The sequence below is a fragment of the Papio anubis genome, chromosome 13, assembly GCF_008728515.1.
Source record: "Papio anubis isolate 15944 chromosome 13, Panubis1.0, whole genome shotgun sequence".
NCBI classification, from domain to species: domain Eukaryota; kingdom Metazoa; phylum Chordata; class Mammalia; order Primates; family Cercopithecidae; genus Papio; species Papio anubis.
The window spans coordinates 73984715-74006589 of NC_044988.1; the positions used below are offsets into that span (position 1 = coordinate 73984715).

General features: G+C 37.7%; 1 protein-coding gene and 1 pseudogene across 1 annotated transcript in view; one reads left to right on the top strand and one right to left on the bottom strand.

Annotated features, from left to right (window-relative positions):
* Nucleotides 1–21875, bottom strand: part of LOC100999399 (olfactory receptor 13C2) — a 164075-nt gene that overhangs the window by 118024 nt on the left and 24176 nt on the right. The window lies entirely within an intron of this gene.
* On the top strand, nt 1791–2928 carry LOC100998351 (annotated as a pseudogene).

Here is a 21875-nt window from a genome sequence, read left to right on the forward strand (position 1 = left end):
GTAATCAGAAATAAAACAAGCAAGTGATGCTTGTTATGTAAGTTTAACACAGCAAGAAACATTTATGTAATTGTCTCTTGCTTGGAATCAGTGTAGGAATCTGTGAGAAGTAGTATGGTCTAGTGTGTAAAAGGGTTGACTCTGGAGCCAGGCAACTGAATATTGGATTTTGGCTTTGGGATATATTATCTCTGTGACCTTGTAAAAGTTACTTAAACTTTTCTTTGTCTCTGTTTCCTCTCCATAAAATGGGAGTTAAATATGGTATCTGTGTCAGTGACTTGCACTGAAGATTAAGTGATTAATACATTCAATGTGCTTACAGCAGTGAAACGTGCTTGCTAAAAAGTGCTCAATAAAAGTTAGCCAGTGTCAGTTCTGTTACACATGGAAGCTTCCTGGCCAAAATTTAAATTAGTATGGAAGACGTGGGGATGTGTCCAAAGCACTAAATACAAAAATCGAAAGAAAAGTATATATTAATAAGTACTTGTAAATGATAAAAACTTGCCTGCAAAAGCATAAAATATGCATCAAAAAGGTAGAGAAAAAAGAATAGAGAATTTAGGCCAATTGGAAAATTACAAAAGTTAAGAAGAAAGGTAACACTTGGTGACTAATATTAAAGGGTGAATTCTAGGCCCTAAAGAAAGCTGTACGTAGTAGCAGTCCAAGATCCTTAGTTCGTGGGAACTAAACACCAATGATTCCCAGACTCTTAACTGGTTAGATGTCCCCTTTGGATCAGAAAATTGTTCATGTTCCATCAATTATGCTCCCAAATTTCAATTCCCTTGCCCCAAAATTAAAAAGAAAAAAAAATTTCCTTCTAACCCAGTCGAGTAGACTTGAAAGATACGATTTATAATATATATGAACATACATATACTTACTGCTATTTTGATTCAATCATAATCTCTTAATATATAATTTTAGATGACATGCTGGAACCAGCTACTATACCTGCCACCTAATAGATGTTATCTAAGTTAAATCTCATAATAAACTACCAAAGAGTTACAGCTTTCCCCCCATTTTCCTAGCTGAAACTAGTAGCTTAGCTAGCTTAGACTCAAAAATGTTAAGTAACTTGAAGGTCATAGTGAGGATAACTGGCATGGTTCAAAATCTCCATGATACTTTAAATTAGATACATCTTTATAAAAATAAATATTTCAAAATATTCATCAATAGAGATTCTTATGTACCCACCTTTGAAAGTAATTTGTCCCTAAATATTATGTAATTAGAGGACTGGCACTTCCCAGTATAGCCTCTGCTACTGTGTGATACTAAAAAGTATTGGGCCGGGCGCAGTGGCTCCCACCTGTAATCCCAGCATTTTGAGAAGCCAAGGTGGGTGGATCACGGGGTCAAGAGACAGAGATCATTCGGGCCAACATGGTGAAACCCCGTCTCTATTAAAAACACAAAAAATTAGTTGGTCATGGTGTTGCACGCCTGTAGTCCCAGCTACTCAGGAGGCTGAGGCAGGACAATCACTTGAACCCAGGAGTCAGAGGCTGCAATGAGGCAAGATTGTGCCACTTCATTCCAGCCTAGGTGACAGAGTGAGACTCCATCTCAAAAAAAAAAAAAAAAAAAAAGTATTGATCTCAGTGCCTTTTTTAACATTAGCAAAGTTAATAGCCCTGCTCTTGCTGATGCCAGGGCATGTTCTAAGAATAAAACAAAATGATGAATGTGAAAGTTATTTGATAATTCTATATCAAAAATTCAAATTTTCCTGACTCATGTTCTTTTGTAAACTCTGCAGATGACATGAACACATGGAGACAAGAAATTACTCTGCCATGACTGAATTCTTTCTGGTGGGGCTTTCCCAATATCCAGAGCTCCAGCTTTTTCTGTTCATGCTCTGCCTCATCATGTATGTGATAATCCTCCTGGGAAATAGCATCCTCATTATCATCAGGATCCTGGATTCTTGCCTCCATATCCCCATGTATTTCTTTCTTGGAAACCTCTCATTCTTGGACATCTGTTACACATCATCATCCATTCCTCCAATGCTTATTATATTTAATAAGCGTTATTACCCACCACCAGTCCCTCTCCACACTACTCAGCTGATGCTTTCTGGAAGATGACACCTCCTGGCAGGAGGCCAACCAGCACAAAAATAGAGCATTAAACTACCAAAGCTAAGGACTCTGATGGAGTCCATTGCACCCTCTGCCCCCTCACCGGAACAGGCACTGGTATCCACGGCTGAGAGACCCATAGATTTCTGAGAGAAAATCCATCTCCTTCATTGACTGTGCTCTGCAGATGGTTGTGTCCCTTGACTTGGGCTCCACTGAGTGTGTCCTCCTGGCTTTAATGGCCTATGACTACTATGTGGCCATCTGCAACCCACTGACATACTCCATCATCATGAAGAGAGTGCTGTATGTGCAAATGGCTGCATGGTCCTGGATCATAGGCTCTCTGAATTCCTTAGTGCAGACAGTCCTGACAATGGTGTTGCCTTTCTGTGGGAATAACATAATCGATCATCTTACCTGTGAGATCCTGGCTCTTCTTAAAGTCATATGCTCAGATATCTCCATGAATGTGTTTATAATGATAGTTGCAAGTATTGTTTTATTGGTGATTCCTCTTCTGTTAATTTTTATCTCCTATTATTCTCTCTTCCATCTTGAGAATTAATTCAGCTGAAGGAAGAAAGAAAGCCTTTTCTACCTGTTCAGTGCACTTGACTGTGGTCATCTTATTCTATGGTTCAGCCCTTTTCATGTACGTGAAGCCCAAATCAAAGTTCACAAAAGCATCTGATGAAATCATTGGATTGTCTTATGGAGTGATCACCCCAATGTTGAACCCCATCATCTACAGCCTGAGGAATAAGGAGGTTAAAGAAGCTGTGAAGAAACTCCTCGGCACTTGCATCTGTGGAAAATATGAAAGGCCTTGAGGCATGTGATGTTCTCAACAAGGGATCAGATCAGGTGTTTTGTATTCACAGATAAAGTCACAGAATCTGATATCAAAAGAGTGTGTATGTTTGTAAAGACAACTTTGGGATTTCCATTCCTTTCATCACAGAATGCTCATGTACGCCTTCTGAATTAAGTGTTGTGTGCAGAGTTTCAAGCTGTAGGTGTCTATGCTCATTGATCCCATATAGGAATAAGGTTTTTCATCAAGATAAATCTCACTTTACTTTTTATCTCTTTCTCTTTCTTACTCATTTTTCTCTCCCTCTTCTCTATCTCCTCCTCTTTCTTGACCTTCCTCCTCTTCCCTTCTTCATCTACTTCCTTTCTCTTTCTTCCTTCTGTCTTCTTGATCTCCTTTATCTGTCATTTTGAATAGAACATCTATTGCTTTGTTGTACCGCATCCCCTCTTCTGGTAAAATTATATATATATATATATATATTTTATATCAACAGTCCCTTCTTCTGAGTCCATGTGGTCTGCATGGGACTAACTCAACCTTCTGGATATAGTGGTAGATGCTAAACAAAAGCCTAGCCAATAAAAAAGCAAATCCCTCTCGCTACAGTGACTCATTCAGGGTAGCAAGTGAGCCAAGTCAGGCTAATCAAACTCAACCCAAGAATGCTGTCCCACTAGGGAAAGAAAAAAAAAAAAGGCACTCTTTCCACTAGGGTTGCTTAACTGGAGAAATGTGAGCCTGGAGCCAATCTTTGGCCGTATGAGGAGAGAGCCTAACTGAGATGCAAAGGGGAGTTCAGAAGGAGAGAGAGGGTGTCTGATGCTGTTAGCTCCTCGATTCAGCTGTGTCTAAAGCCATTTTCACATTCTTTTTAGTTCATGAGTCAATAAATTATCTTTATATGAAAAGCTAATTTTAACATGAGGGGGATCATGGCAGATGGGAGGCAAGACTAGATTGCAGCTCCAGACACAGCAGCATGCAGAGGCTTACACTGTGAATGTTAGCTCCAGATCGACTGCATGAACAAACCAGCAATCCCGAGACGACCCACAGACCCTCCGAAGGAAGTGGACTGCTCCTGCAGGACCCAGGAGATGCCCCAATAATGTGGGTGCCCCACTACAGAAATGGGAAAGGGAGACCCTCCTCTCCCAAACACACATCCCCACTGGAGAAGCTGAAGGTTTGTTTGCAGAAGTTTCTGATTTTACCTGGAGCTGACCTCAGTTAGAGAGCCGAGCGAAATATAGGCGTAGAGGAAGCGCAGAAAGGCCCCAGGAGCTCACTGGGTCCCGCAGCAGCCCATTCCTGCCTGGCACCACAGGGATCCATCAGAAGGGTGGCCAGAGAAGCACAGAGTAAAACACCACAGGGACAAGGAATTCTCTAACTGAACTTTGTAACAATTTGAATGGGACGAGAAGCCTTCTGGCCAGAACTCAAGGGAGAGTAGGAATCAGGTGTGCAGACTTCACAGGCAGGGGAAGATCTAAAACCCTTTTCTCTCGCAGCTGGGAGGCAGATAGCCTCGGACAAGTTTTCAAGCCTGTCTCACCCTCTGCCTGGACGCAGACTCAGGGCTGTTGGGGGTGGCGGGGGCAAGGTGGGAGTGAGACCAGCCCTTCAGTTTGCATGGGAGCTGGGTGACTGCCAGCCTTACCCACTTTCCTGACAAGCTGCATGACTCAGCAGAAGCAGCCATAATCCTCCTAGGTACACAACTCCAGTGACCTGGAAATCTCACCCCCATCCCCCAGGGCAGCTGCAGCAAGACCCACCCAAGGAAAGTGTGAGCTCAAATGTGTCTTGCCCTGCCCCCACCTGAGGGTCCTTCCCTATCGACCCTGGTAGTGGAAGACAAAGGGCATATAATCTTGAGAGTTCTAGGGCCCCGCCCACCACCAGTTCCTCTCCACACTACTCAGCTGATGCTTTCTGGAAAAAATGCCACCTCCTGGCAGGAGGCCAGCCAACACAAAAATAGAGCATTAAACCACCAAAGCTAAGGACCCTGATGGAGTCCATTGCACCTTCTGCCCCCTCACTGGAACAGGCACTGGTATCCATGGCTGATAGACTCATCTACAGTTCACATCACAGGACTCTGTGAAGACAACCCTCAGTACCAGCCCTGAGCTGCGTAGACTCGCTGGGTAGCTAGACCCAGAAGATAGACAATAAGCACTGCCGTTCCGCTCACAGGAAGCCACATCCATAGGAAAAGGCAGGGAGTACTACCTCAAGGGAACACTCCATGAGACAAAAGAGTGTGAACAACAGCCTTCAGCCTGAGACCTCTCTGACAGAGCCTACCCAAATGGGAAGGAACCAGAAAACCAGCCCTGGTAATATCACAAAACAAGGCTCTTCAACATCCCCCCCCAAAAATCACACTAGTTCACCAGCAATAGATCCAAACCAATAATAAATTCCTGACTTACCTGAAAAATAATTCAGGAGGTTAGTTATTAAGCTACTCAGGAAGGGATCAGAGAAAGGCAAAGCCCAATGGAAGGGGAAAAAAAGAAAAAGATACAAGAAGGGAGAAATATTCGTGGAAATAGATAGCTTTAAAAAATCAAAAATTTAGGAAATTTTGGACACACTTTTAGAAATGCAAAATGCTCTGGAAAGTATCAGAAATATAACTGAACAAGTAGAAGAAAGAAATTCAGAGCTCAAAGACAGGGTCTTTAAATTAACAAAGACAAAAAAGAATAAGAAAATATGAACAAAGCCTCCAAGAAGTCTGGGTTTATGTTAAACCACCAAACCTAAGAATAATTGGTGTACCTGAGGAATAAGAGAATTCTAAAAGCCTTGAAAACATATTTGGGGGAATAATCAAGGACAACTTCCCTAGCCTTCTGAGAGAACCAGACATCCAAATATAAGAAGCACAAAGAACACCTGGGAAATTCATTGCAAAGAGATCTTCACCTAGGCACATTGTCATCAGCTTATCCAAAGTTAAGAAGGAAAGAATCTTCAGAGCTATGAGACAGAAGCAACAGGTAACCTATAAGGGAAAATCTATCAGATTAACAGCAGATTTCTCAGCAGAAACCTTATAAACTATAAGAGATTGGGGACCTATCTTCAGTCTCTTCAAATAAAACAATTATCAGCCAATAATTTTGTATCCACCAAAACTAAGCACCATACATGAGGGAAAGATACAGTCGTTTTCAGATAAACAAATGCTGAGAGAATTCACCATTACCAAACCACCACTACAAGAACTGCTAAAAGGAGCTCTGAAACAAATCCTGGAAACATATCAAAACAGAGCCCCTTTAAAGCATAAATCACACAGGACATATAAAATGAAAATACAAGTTAAAAAGCAAAAACAAAGGCTGGGCGTGGTGCCTCATGCCTGTAATCCCAGCACTTTGGGAGGCCAAGGCAGGCGGATCACGAGGTCAGGAGATCAAGACCATCCTGGCTAACACAGTGAAACCTCGTCTCTACTAAAAATACAAAAAATTAGCCGAGTGTGGTGGCGGGCACCTGTAGTCCCAGCCACTCAGGAGGCTGAGGCAGGAGAATGGCGTGAACCCAGGAGGCAGAGCTTGCAGTGAGCTGAGATCACGCCACTGCACTCCAGCCTGAGTGACAGAGCAAGACTCTGTCTCAAAAAAAAAAAAAAAAAGGCAAAAACAAAAAACAAAACCAAAGTACACAGGCAACAAATAGCACAATGAAAGCAAAGGTACCTCACATTTCAATACTAACAGTGAATGTAAATGGTCTAAATGCTTCACTTAAAAGTTACAGAACCACAGAATGGATAAGAATTCACCAACCAACTATCTGCTGCCATCAGGAGACTCACCTAACACATAAGGACTCACGTAAACTTAAAGTAAAGGGGTGGGAAAAGGCATTTCATGCAAATGGACAGCAAAAGCAAGCAGGGGTAGCTATTTCAGACAAAACAAACTTTAAAACAACAGTGGTTAAAAGAGAGAAAGAGGAACAGTACATAATGGTAAAAGGCCTTGTCCAAAAGGAAAATATCACAATCCTAAACATATATGCACCTAACACTGGAGATCCCAAACTTATAAAACAATTACTATTAGACCTAAGAAATGAGATAGACAGCAACACAGTAATAGTGGGGACTTCAATACTCCACTGACAGCAGTAGACAAGTTGTCAGGACAGAAAATCAACAAAGAAACAATGGATTTAAACTATACCTTGGAACAAATGGACTTAACAGATATATACAGAACATTTCATCCAACAGACTCAGAATACACATTCTATTCAACAGCGAATGGAAATTTCTCCAAGATGGACCATATAATAGACCATAAAACGATCCTCAATAAATTTAAGAAAGTTGAAATTATATCAAGCACTCTCTTGGACCACAGTGGAATAAAACTGAAAATCAATTCCAAAAGGAACCTTCAAAACCATGTAAATACATGGAAATTAAATAGCCTGCTCCTGAATGAGCATTGGGCCAAAAACAAAATAAAGATGGAAATTTAAACATTCTTCCAACTGATGACAATAATGACACAACCTATAAAATAAAAACCTCTGGAATACAGCAAAAGCGGTGCTAACAGGAAAGTTCATAGCCCTAAACGCCTACATCAGAAAGTCTGAAAGAGCACAAACAATCTAAGGTCACACCTCAAGCAACTAGAGAAAGTAGAACAAACCAAACCCAAACCCAGCAGAAGAAAGGAAATAACCAAGATCAGAACAGAACTAAATGAAATTGAAACAAAACAAAACAAAACACAAAAGATACACTAAACAAAAACCTGGTTCTTTGAAAAGATAAATAAAATTGATGAACCATTAGCAAGATTACCCAAGAAAAGGAGAGAGAAAATCCAAATAACCTTACTGAGAGATGAAACAGGAGATATTACAACTGACACCACTGAAATATGAAAGATCATTTAAGGCTATGAACACTTTTATGCATATAAACTAGAAAACCTACAAGAAATTGATAAATTCCTGAAAAAATACAACCTTCCTAGCTTAAATCAGGAAGAATTAGATACCCTGAACAGATCAATAACAAGCAGCAAGACTGAAATGGTAATTTAAAAATTACCAACCAAAAAAAGTCCAGGACTAGACAGATTCACAGAATTCTACCAGACATTCAAACAAGAATTAGTACCTATCCTTTTGACACTATTCCACAAGATAGAGAAAGAAGGAGCCCTCCCTAATTCATTATATGAAGCCACTATCACCCTAATACCAAAACCAGGAAAGGACATAACCAAAAAAGAAAACTACAGACCAATAGCCTTGAGGAACATAGATGCTAAAATCCTTAACAAAATACTAGCTAACAAAATCCAACAACATATCAAAAAGATGATCCACTATAATCAAGTGGGTTTCAGACCCGGGATGCAGGGATGGTTTAACATACTCAAGTCAATAAGTGTGATAACATAAACAAAATTACAAACAAAAATCACATGATCACCTCAATAGATGTAGAAAAAGCATTCGACAAAATCCAGCATCCTTTTATGATTAAAACTCTCAGCAAAATCGGCGTATAAGGGATATACCTCAATGTAATAAAAGCCATCTATGACAAACCCACAGTCAACATGATACCAAATGGGGAAGAGTTGAAAACTGTCCCTCTGAGAACTGAACAAGACAAGGATGCCCACTGTCACCACTCCTCTTCAACATAGTACCGGAAGTCCTAACCAGAGCAATCAGACAAGAGAAAGAAATAAAGGCATCCAAATAGGTAAAGAGGAAGTCAGACTGTCACTTGTTTGCTGATGATATGATTGTTTACCTTGAAAGCCCTAAGGACTCCTCTAGAAAGCTCCTAGAACTGATAAAAGGAATTCAGCAAAATTTCTGGATACAAGATTAATGTACACAAATCAGTAGCTCTTCTGTACACCAACAGCAACCAAGTAGAGAACCAAGAACTCAACCCCTTTTACAATAGCTGCCAAAAAAAAATAAAATACTCAGGAACATACCTAACAAAGGAGTCAAAAGATCTCTACAAGGAAAACTACAAAACACTGCTGAAAGAAATCACAGATGACAGAAACAAATGGAAACACATCCTATGTTCATGGATGGATAAAATCAGTATTGTGAAAATGACCATAAGCGTGACAATGCTTAGGCCAAAAGCAATGTACAAATTCAATGCAATCTCCATCAAAATACCACCATCATTCTTCACAGAGTTATAAAAAACAATTCTAAAATTCATATAGAACCGAAAAAGAGCCCACATAGCCAAAGCAAGACTAAACAAAAATAACATTTTATAATGTGACTTTATTAAACGTTTTGTTATAATGTATTTATTCAATGTGGCATAGTTTTTTAAAAGGAAGAAATGGGGACAAACTCTAACACTGTAGTTTACTAGGATTATAAACTTTAACCTAGCAGAGTCTCCATTTCCCTTGACGTAAAATGTGGCATTTAGTCCCTAGCTTAAGGGGTCTTACGGGAATTGAATAAGGAAAAAAAATGTAAAATGCCTTCTTCAGTGTTTAACTAAATGTCATGCAACAAAAAATATACATTCCCCTTACATTTCTCCATATATATCTATCTTGCCTAACAGACTGAGGGGGTTCCCTGAGGGAAAGATATGAAAGTAGTATGTACTTAAGAGTCCTTGGTACCCAGAACAAAATAAGCATTTATTGTAAATGTGTGTTGAATGAGTGAATGGGTGATTCTCTTTCTTATGCGAAGTTAAACCATTTTATTTGCCATTGCCTGAATAATCCTTACGATTGCTGCATCTGCATTTTTGCTAATACAATTCTCTCCACCTAAAATTGCCATCCCTGTAATAATCTACTATAAAAATTCAAGGTTCTCCTCAAAAAGTTTCCTCTGACTTTAAAGCCTTTTTAAATCATCCTAGCAAGACTCTACTTTATCTTCCTCTAAGTTAATTTCTTATACATCTACTTAGGCTTTGGGGTGTTTATTATGTTTTTATTATGATTTTGTGTTTTTTATTCCTTCAATTATATATACAATATGTCTGTTATTTTATTCAAAGGTCATCAGACACACAGGCTGTGAGTTATGTGTCCTTATAATACCACAAATGTTAACAGTGGGCTTCAATGAATAGATTCTGTGGATCATTGCATTTTGCTTTGTTGTATAAAGTCTATTTGTTAATTAAGAGAATTTTCTTTTCATAGAATATGAGCAATGTGACTGTGTTGTATGTAATACATATAGCTAGCAATAATTCTGCTTAACATAATATTTCCTTTGTTGTATATATGCTTTTGTTTATTCTGGGCATCAGAGGTTTCACTGTAACAGATCAGCAAAGTCCAGCTAACCTAGTTACACATAGATATAATCGGTGAACTACTTTTATTATGCTTACACTTTGACAATGACCAAAATAAAATATTAACTTATAGAACAGTGACTCCTATATATGTATCTCTAGCCCTAAGACACACTCTAGTAGGCATTTGAAATATAACATGTCTAAAATAGAAACCTTGATTTTCCTATCCCCAAATTACTTCTCTTCAAGTGTTCCCCATCTCAGGTAGTGGCATCAACATACACTCACATCCAACCCCCTAGTGAATTCTATCAGCTCTACATTCAAAATTTACTCTAAGTCTGACCACTTCCACCGCTACCACCCTGGTCCAGGCCATCATCATCTCACGTAGGCTACTGCAATGGCTTCCCAAATCACACCCCTGACTCCCCTTTCGTTCTCCTACAATTCCTTCTCTGCACAGCAGCCAAAGTGCTTTTAGAAGAGTGTAAACTGAAGTTATAAAACAGGTAAAAACAAGTTAATGGTGCTTTAAAAATTAGAACAGGGGCTGCCCATGTGGAGGCAGAGTTACAGCAGGTATCAACGGGAATGGGGAATGAGGACACTTTTCTGAGGTCGTGTTAACGTTCTATATCTCAGTAGCAATTTGAGTGACAAAGGGATGTATTTGTCAAAATTGAATAGTTAGGATTTATGAATTTCATGTATATAAATTTTAAATTTAAAAACTACAAACAAATATTAAACTCTAATGATACACACGCTAAAGTATTTAAAGTGTACAATATCTGCAATGTACTTCAAAAGCATCCAAAATTAACATGAATTTAATGGGAGAATAGAGAGATGAATAGAAACATAGATATGAGGCTGGGTGTGGTGGCTCACGCCTGTAATCCCAGCACTTTAGGAGACTGAGGTGGGCGGATCACCTGAGGTCAGGAGTTGGAGACCAGCCTGGCCAACATGGTGAAACCCCATCTCTACTAAAAACACAAAATTAGCTGGGTATGGTGGTGCACGCCTGTAATCCTTGATATTCAGGAGGCTGAGGCAGGAGAATCGCTTGAACTTAGGAAGTGGAGGTCGCAGCGAGCCGAGGTCGCGCCATTGCACTCCAGCCTGGGCAATAAGAGCAAAACTCTGGAAAAAAAGAAAGAAAGAAATGATATAAGCAAATCAAGTAAAATGTTAGTGGTAAAATCTAGTTGGTTGGTATATGTTGTTCAATGTAAAATTCTTTCAGTTTTGCTTTATGTTTGAAATTTTTCATAATAGAGTGTTGAAAAAACTGTATAAAATCTATCAAGATTTGTCAAAGATCAGATGGCTGTAGATGTGTGGTATTATTTCTGAGGACTCTGTTCTGTTCCATTGGTCTATATCTCTGTTTTGGTACCAGTACCATGCTGTTTTGGTTACTGTAGCCTTGTAGTATAGTTTGAAGTCAGGTAGCGTGATGCCTCCAGCTTTGTTCTTTTGACTTAGGATTGTCTTGGCAGTGCGGGCTCTTTTTTGATTCTATATGAACCTTAAAGCAGTTTTTTTCCAATTCTGTGAAGAAACTCATTGGTAGCTTGATGGGGATGGCACTGAATCTATAAATTACCTTGGGCAGTATGGTCATTTTCATGATATTGATTCTTCCTTTCATCCATGAGCATGGAATGTTCTTCCATTTTGTTTGTAACCTCTTTTATTTCAATTGGAGCAGTGGTTTCTAGTTCCTTTGAAGAGGTCCTTACATCCTAGTTGGATTCTAGGTATTTTGAAGCAATTGTGAATGGAAGTTCATTCATTATTTTTTGGTTTTCTGTTTGTCTGTTACTGGTATAAGGGCACGTTACTTATTTTCAAGACATTACCTGTAACTGAGATCAAAGCAAAGGCCATCAGCTAAGGAGATTTTGGGCTGAGATGATTGGGTTTTCTAAATATACAATCATGTCATCTGCAAACAGGGACAATAATTTGACAAGAAATGGGGAAAGGATTCCCATTTTTAATAAATGGTGTACTGGAAATTTTCAGCCACACAAGTAGAAAAGCTGAAACTGATCCCTTTCCTCACTCCCCTTATATGAAAATTAATCTCAAGATGGATTAGAGACTTAATGTTAGACCTAATTATAAAACCCTAGAAGAAAACCTAGGTAATAATTATCTCGTGAACATAGGCATGGGCAAGACTTCATGTCTAAAACACCAAAAGCAACGGCAACAAAAGCCAAAATTGACAAATGGATCCACAGAACTAAAGAGCTTCTGCACAGCACAAAAAGAAAACTACCATCAGAGTGAACAGGCAACCTGCCAGGAATGGGAGAAAATTTTGCACCCACTCATCTGACAGCGGCTAATATCCAGAACCTACAAAGAACTCAAAATAAATTTTACGGAGAAAAAAAACAACACCCCATCAAAAGTGTAAGCAAAGGATATGCGAATGACATTTCTCAAAGAAGCAGGTAACAGACATGAAAATGCTCATCATCACTGGCCAATCAGAGAGAAATGCAAATCAAACCAATGAGATACCACCATCTCACACCAGTTAGAATGGCACCAAAAAGTCAGGAAACAAATAACAGGTGCTGGAGAGGATGTGGGAGAAATAGGAACACTTTACACTGTTGGTGGACTGTAAACTAGTTCAACCACTATGGAAAACAGTATGGTGATTCCTCAAGGATAGAACTAGAAATAAATATATGACCCAGCCATTACACAAGAAGAGTGTCAGCAATCATGCTGCTTAAAGACACATGCACGATGTTCATTGTGGCACTATTCAATAGCAAAGACTTGGAATCAACCCAAATGTCCATCAGTGACAGAATGGACTATGAAAATGTGGCACATATATACCAAGTGTAATACTATGCAGCTATAAAAGGATGAGTTTGTGTCCTTTGTAGGGACATGGATGCAGCTGGAAACCATCATTCTCGCAAACCATCGCAAAGAACAGAAACAAACACCATACCTCACCTCATAGGTGGGAACCTGGAACATGAGATCACTTGGACTCGGGAAGCAAGGAACATCACACACCGGGGCCTATCATGGGAGGGGGGAGGGGGAGGGGGAGGGACGCATTGGGAGTTATACCTGATGTAAATGATGAGTTGATGGGTGCTGACGAGTTGATGGGTGCAGGACACCAACATGGCACAAGTATACATATGTAACAAACCTGCACGTTGTTCACATGTACCCTAGAACTTAAAGTATAACAATAAAAAAATAAAAAAATAAAAACCTGTCAAGAATACAGCTCTTGAATGAATGTTGTATGAGTAAGTGAGGCAAGGGTAGAAATTGGATTAAAAATGGTATTATCAATTATCTTAAACATACTTTAGGAAAAAGTTCTAGTTTAAAAGGGTAAAACTTTTTAATAGGTTATTTACAACTCTTACAAGAGAGAAATCAAAAATAAATTTTAATGGTCCCTGTGAAACTTAATTTCCTATACTGAATGCTTTTCAGGGTTTCCATTGCTATTTCTGGGGGATGGGTACAAGGGAGGAGAGGGAAAGGAGAAATGAAATACATCAGAAGACTTACCAGAATCAGGTTGTAATGTAGTAAGAAAAAAGAAAACAGCAATTTTTGGCGTAATGTGCTTTTTGTGATATTCCTTCATATATTTTTGGCTATTTCTGAGGGGATTACTGATTCCTCAGGCGTATCAGATAACCTTAGCAAAAAGAAATGTATTTTCTCCTACAACACTTATTCTGCAATTTCACCTTTTCAATACAATGAAAACAATGAATTTTTTGATAATGCCATTTCTATATATCCACATAATTTCTCATAAATATTTTTTTTTTTTTTCTTGAGACGGAGTCTCTCTCTGTCTCCCAGGCTGGAGTGCAGTGGTGCCATCTCGACTCACTGCAAGCTCCGCCTCCCGGGTTCACGTCATTCTCCTGCCTCAGCCTCCCGAGTAGCTGGGACTACAGACGCTCGCCACCACACTGGGCTAATTTTTTGTACTTTAGTAGAGACGAGGTTTCACCATGTTAGCCAGGATGGTCTCGATCTCCTAACTTCATGATCTGCCCGCCTTAGTCTCCCAGAGTGCTGGGATTACAGGCGTAAGCCACCACACCTGACCTCTTACAAATCTTGTAACATTGCTACAAGATTGATATACAATAACAAAGGCTAAATGAGGGGATAGATACCCCATCTTCCATGATACGATTATTACACATTGCATACCTGTATCAAAACATCTTATGATCCCATTAATATATATACCTACTGTGTACTAACAAAAATTAAAAATTAAAAACGAATTTATACACAATTACACAATCATTCACATTTCCCAGGGCCTTTTCCAATCTGGAACCTTAATAAAAATTTAAAAGCTGAAGTTCAATTCAAGTAATCTCTAAATTGGCTGAGCTGTTTTCTATGCTACTCATATTTTCACACCAGATGTGGGACACAAAATGATTTAAAATGTGAGGCAATATTGGTTAAGGGCAATGTAAGTAAATAGTATTTGTATTATAATAATGATTCAGGTAGTTAAAGAATACAAATGTTAATATGCATGTCATAATGTATAAGATTATTTTAAAATCGGAAGTGAGACTTTACTCAATATAGCGAGCACCTCTAGTATTAGTGATGAAAGGACTACTGAGAATAAGTTTTACACTTTTGATCAAAAGCTTTAAATTTCAAAGCATTTTTTAAATAGCAAAAATGCATAATTCAGTCACTGAATAACAAACAAGAGAAATTATTGAAGTAGATCAATCAAGATGATTAAATGGCAAAGACCTTAAATCATATTTATCTTGGTTCAGAAGGAAAATATGTCTTGAGAAAAACATGCAGATTTAGATATCTCTGTGTTTAAATTAGTCTTTAACTTTCTTATAGGTAAACTGAAATTCTGGAAAAGAAGCTAACTTTAAAAAACAGTGGAAATAGAGACAAGTAAAATAATTCTATATAAATGGCACAAGGCAAACTCTATATTTCTTAGCTTTGGGTTAGGCTGGAAAATTTTACCACATTTTGAAACTAATTATCTTACCATAACAGTGAAATTGTTAAAAGTCCTAAGAATGATTGAGCAGACATATATAGTGTATGCAAAACTGCATTATGTTTCAATATGTGTGTATATTTATGACATTAGTATTTGCTTTAAATCTCTTCTCTAAGATACTGAATTATGAAAGACAGAATTTACTTTATTCTTTCTTTCTTTATTTATTTATTTAGGAGACGGAGTTTCACTCTTGTTGCCCAGGATGGAGTGCAATGGCGCAATCTCAGCTCACAGCAACCTCAGCCTCCCAGGTTCAAGCGATTCTCCTGCCTCAGCCTCCTGAGTAGCTGAGATTACAGGCACCCAACACAACCCCCGGCTAATTTTGTATTTTCAGTAGGGATGGGGTTTCTCCATTGTTGGCAGGCTGGTCTGGATCTCCCAGCCTCAGGTGATCCACCCACCTTGGCCTCCCAAAGTGCAGGGATTACAGGCATGAACGACCATGCCCAGCCTCCTTTTTATGTTTATAACATAAAAAGAAAAATGATAATCATCAAAATAAACTTCTCTATATAGATACTTCAGAAGACACCTTCCTTTTTGTTCTTTTATGTCTGTCATTCAGTCCAGATTTTGCAGACTTATTTGGTAGGCACACTTAAATTTCAAAATCTAAAACTTACAAAAAGTGGTTTTCAATAAATATTTTTAAATATTTTTAAATGTTTACAATAAAGTATATCACTTTTTAAAATTAATATATAAATATATAAGCATATTTATAAATAAGCAAAATGGTAAAATGAATATCTAAAAGGAAATATGGAAGTTGGTCTAAGAATGTCATAATGCTTCCCACACAGACTACTTATTACAGTTTTTAATAAATGAAGCATAGTCTGCTCTTCATAATAAATAATCCTATTATATTTTAATATCATATAGCATACAGTGTTTATTTTCTAAAATGCTTTTCATAAAGTAAAAATGCCATCAATTAAAACAGAAGGCAAAAATCAATGGAATACTATCTTAGATTGTTTAAGCAAAAGCAATGAAAACTAGAATTCTGTATAAAACTATCTTTCAAGAGAGAAGGCAAAATAAAGACAATTTTGGAAAAAAACTATTTTTTTAACACTCAGAAAACCCTTGAAAGAAAGAAACTTTCCCTTAATAAAATGAATGGGATGGAAATCACTTTTCATAGAAAATAAGGAAATTGATAAATACATGGGTAAATCCAAACTGTCACTGACTTTGTGAAAAAAAGAGAGAGAGCAATTAGGGGACTTAAAAACAAAATAAAAATGAAACCTAAGATACAAATAACATGGAATTGATGAGAGGGGTTAGAAATCAGAGATAAACATTTTGAAATCCTTCTACTATTCAGGAGGATTACAAATATATTAAGTAGAGATTGCATTAAGTTAAACACCCATCTTAAAAATTGCAACAATCTGTGTGTGTGTGTGTGTGTGTGTAACTCTGCTCAAATAGTAGAAACTGTTTTAAAATCCAATAAAATGTTTATAAAACTAAGGATGCATTGAGAAAGAAAGCAAGTCTCATTGAATACCAAAGAATCAGTATAATTCAAATCACAACCTATGTCCAAAATACAACATATTAGAAATTCATATTAAAAAAAGAAACTTGAAAAATGTCTTTTTTTTTTTTTGGAGACGAGTCTCACTCTGTCGCCAGGCTGGAGGGCAATGGTGCGATCTCGGCTCACTGAAACCTCCACCTCCTGGGTTCAAGCAATTCTGTTTCAGCCTCCTGAGTAGCTGGGACTACAGGCGTGCACCACCACACCCAACTCATTTTTGTATTTTTAATACAGATGGGTTTTCATCATGTTGGCCAGGATCTCGATCTCCTGACCTTGTGATCCACCCGCGCTGGCCTCCCAAAGTGCTGGGATTACAGGCGTGAGTCACCTCGCCCAGCCAAAAAATGTCTTTTAAATGTGGAAATTAAAGACCTACTTTTAAATAATTCACAAGTAAAAAAGATCATGATAGACATTTCAAAATATGTATAACGATAATAATTACCATAAAAATTTGTGATAAAGAAATACTGCAGTCAAATACATACACTAGGAAATACGAGAGATTAAAAATTAATACACTAAGAATCTGACTCAGAAAAAAAGGAAATGGCCTACATTCACCATATCTATTCAACATAGTACTGGAAGTCAGTACAATCAGACAAGAGAAATCAGAAATGAATCCAAGTCAATAAAGAGGAAGTCAAATCGCTGCTGTTCACTGGTGTGATTGTATACCTAGAAAACCCCAATGACTCATCCAAAAAGTTCACAGATCTGATAAATTAATTCAATAAAGTTTCAGGATACAAAATAAATGTACAAATCAGTAGCATGCTATACACCAACAGCAACCAAGCTGAGAAACAAATCAAGAACTCCATACCTTTTACAACAGTTACAAAAAAATAAATAAATAAATAAAATACTTAGAAATATACCTAACCAAGGAGGTGAAAGATCTCTACAAGGAAAACTACAAAACACTGCTGAAAGAAATCATCAACACCACGAACAAATTGAAACACATCCCATGCTCATGGATGGGAAGAATCAATATTGTGAAAATGACCACACTGCCAAAAGCAATCTACAGATTCAATGCAATTCCCATCAGAGTACCATTATCATTCTTCACAGATCTAGAAAAAACCATCTTAAAATTCATATGGAACCAAAAAAGACCCCATGTAGCCAAAGCAAGAGTAAATAGAAAGAACAAATCAGGAGGTATCACACTACCCAATTTCAAACTACACTATTAGACAAGGCTATAGTTACCAAAACAGCATGGTACTGGTATAAAAATGGGCATGTAGGCAATCCGATTCACTGCCTGGGAGCATGAATGGCTACTGTGCACCAAAAAGTGTAAAGTTGACTCATTAATTCCACTTACAGGGATGTACCCAACGACATATCTACAAAATTACTCATTGAAGCATTATTTATAAACATGTGGGAATATTTAAGTATCAAAAGAGGAAAGAGAAACAAAGTTTCAATATGCTCAAATATTGGATTGTAAGAGAGCAATTAAAATGAGCCAACCAGCTCTAAACGGCTTATTTTTTTACCTTTGGCAAACCACCTAACTTCTTTAAGCTTCCTGTTTGCTGTGTGTTTTAGTCTAAAATGTAAATATCAGCTTTACAAAGTGAAATGAAAGAGAGTAAGAAAGGACTTAAGTAAAAGGTATACTACATAAGAGCATGCAAGAAATATCAGATATAATAAAATCTGATCCTTTGTCAGTAAATAGGCATCACTGACATTCTCTGAGAAAAAAAGGGATGAGAACCAAACATATGATTTGAGAATATTAAGTAAATATTTATTAAAACCTTTAAAACCCTTTACACCTTTAAAACTTTGCCTTTCGGGCAGCCAAGTAGGTATGAGAATTAACCAAAGAGGGTTCAGTTATCAATAAACAGGTAATTATAAAAGAGACTTTAGTAATATGGATTAAGAAATATGCTTCATTCCAAAAAGAAAAAAGAAAAAAGAAAAAACAACAAAGAGGCAAAGGACCAATTGTTTTTGTTTGTTTGTGAAACTCTCACCCAGGCTGGAGTGCAGTGGTGCATACTTGACTCACTGCAACTTCCACCTCCTGGGTTCAAGCGATTCTCCTGCCTCAGCCTCCCAAGTAGCTGGGATTACAGGTGCCCGCCATCACACCTGGCTAATTTTTGTATTTTTAGTGGAGACAGGGTTTCACCATGTTGGCCAGGCTGGTCTTGAACTCCTGACCTCCAATGATCTGCCGGTCTCTGCCTCCCAAAGTGCTGGGATTACAGGCGTGAGCCACAGCACCTGGACAGACCAACTGATTTTTAATAAAAATAAACAGGACTTATACTGAGGTACCCTCTAAAATTATGACTTTTATTAACTTTCTTCCCAGTTTTCATTTTGTGCTAAATGAAAGCTTCAGATGACTCCAAGGGAGTATGAAAATTGGGAAATGGATGAACTCTGTCCTGTTTCTTCAGGAGAGTAAGACTGATTTTTTTTTTTTTGAGACGGAGTCTCGCTCTGTCGCCCAGGCTGGAGTGCAGTGGTGCGATCTCGGCTCACTGCAAGCTCCGCCTCCCGAGTTCACGTCATTCTCCTGCCTCAGCCTTCCGAGTACCTGGGACTACAGGCGCCCGCCACCATGCCCGGCCAATTTTTTGTATTTTTAGTAGAGACAGGGGTTTCACCGTGTTAGCCAGGATGGTCTCGATCTCCTGACCTCATGATCCGCCCGTCTCGGCCTCCCAAAGTGCTGGGATTACAGGCATGAGCTACTGCGCCTGGCAGGAAATGTATTTTTTTAATACTCAGTCTCTTTATATGAGAAGAAAATAATTTTGGATATAAAGGCGACTTCTAATAGCACTATTAAGTTATCATGAAAAGACAACTTAGAATGTTTTTCAGAGGGAATATTAATCTGAGAAGTTCTAGTTTCCCACAGACTATTTCTGTTAACCTTCAAAAGAGATAGTGAGGCATTTGAACTTAGATCAGAAAGAATGTGTGGGAAAATCTTAGGCAGTATTCTGAAACACCTAACAAGGAGCAAAAGAGGCAATAGGCCCCTTTTGGTTGGACACAGCCTACTTGCCCCTTATATGAAAGTTCTGGCTCTCAATACAACATTGAGAATAAATAAAATACAACCAACTTAAAAATGCTATAAAAACAATCAATGAGGGTCAAGTAAATCTAACTCAGATTAGAAAGTTAATCAATTACCCAGCTAACAGGTACCTGGGACAACTTGTGGAGGTAAAGAAAACACTGGAGAGCACTGAATAATGAGTGTTCATTTGGAAGAGGAACTTAATGAAAAAAATATGTACAAATAAAGTGTGTAAGTGCTTAAAGCTAGAAGATGTCTTGACTTAAACACCTAGAAAAAAAGCCATATTTAATAAGAAAAATCTGAAACAAATATTAAAAGGTTCAGGAATATTTGTCTAATAAAATTTCTCCCCAACTCCAGTTGTGAGGCACAGGGATTATTCAAAGAAAAGATCTGCAAAGCCTATTTTAGGAAATAATTGTATTCACTGATGTCAGGTTTTAAAATGTCATTGGCACTAAAATTCATTTTCCAATGGAAAACGTAAAGAAAGTCAATTAATTTTTATATATAGAAAGAGGTAATAGATATATAAACATGTTTATGTGTTTTAGAAATAAAAATACTTTATAAATAGAAAAAATTTAAATAAATTTCTAGTATATTTAAATATTTAGCTATTCACAAATCTTTACTGCTATTTACTCTAAGAACTGTAGTTGAAAAGAGACTAATACAGAAATATCAAGACATGCTGACCACCTCAGAAAGAAGGAAGCAGTGGTGGTTTTTCTTTTTTCTTCGTTAAGGCATTTAATTCAATGTTCAACATACAACAGGTACTTAACAAATATTTGGTGATATTTTAGGTCTCTTTTTAAAGAAAATTGAAAAACATTGATTTGTATTTTTATTACTTTTTATTATTATTAACCCACTTTATTATTAGTAGTAACCTGCCCTTACAGAAGTTTTTCTTCTGTACACAATCTAGTATCACACACAAAAAAACTAAGTTAAGTCCACTCTATAAATACCTATAACTTACATTACAGGAGCTCAAAAGTAACAGAAATAGACATAGGCGCACAGTTGACGCCTAATGAAGGAAAAGTGAGTCTATGCCACCATCTAGTGGCTGTAGAATAATAAAGCACCAAAAGAAAGTATACCCAGGGATGTAGTACAGAATATAAGCATCTAGAGTTTACATGTAGAGCTACTGCCCTACTATTCAGTTGGGCCACCGTTGGCACTACCTGGCCTATTCGGTTGGGCCAGAATTGGGTCTACCTGCTTGCTTCTGCATAAGTCTGACCTTTGAAAAAACCAAGCAGGAACACCACCAAGTAGATTGTTTCCTTTGCTCACCTCATACAATTTCCACCATCTTTCAATGGATACCTATTTGTTATGAAAGGCAAAAAAAAAAAAAAAAAATGCATCTTCACACTCATCAGACCAGATGGGCAATAATAAAAAATTGGTCAGGAAAACCTCATAGACTGCTATCAAACAGTCTAGCACTATGTAGTGAAGATGAATATGTACCTCACTGATTACCCAGCAATTCCACTCCTGGGTATGTAATCCAGAGTAGTGATTTGTAATCTCCAGTACACAGATCCTGAGTGAATCTATGAATAGAATTCAGAGAGTCTGATAAGTTGGAGGGATAACAGTTCTGTCTTTATTGGCACCAACTTCTAACTAAAATTAACAATTTCCTTTGTTTATGAAGGTAGGCAACAAACTACAATATTAGCAGGACCTGTGACTTTGTAACAAATAAATATCATAGATAACGTCAAATTCCATTTATAGTTGTTGCAAATACACAAAAATTTCTTCCACACTTATCACTACTTCAAAATTACATCTTTTACCCCCACCATTAGATACTGTTATTTAGTGCCCTAATAAAGAAGCGTGTCTATTTCTTTTTTAAAAGTTTTCTTTTACATTTCATTAT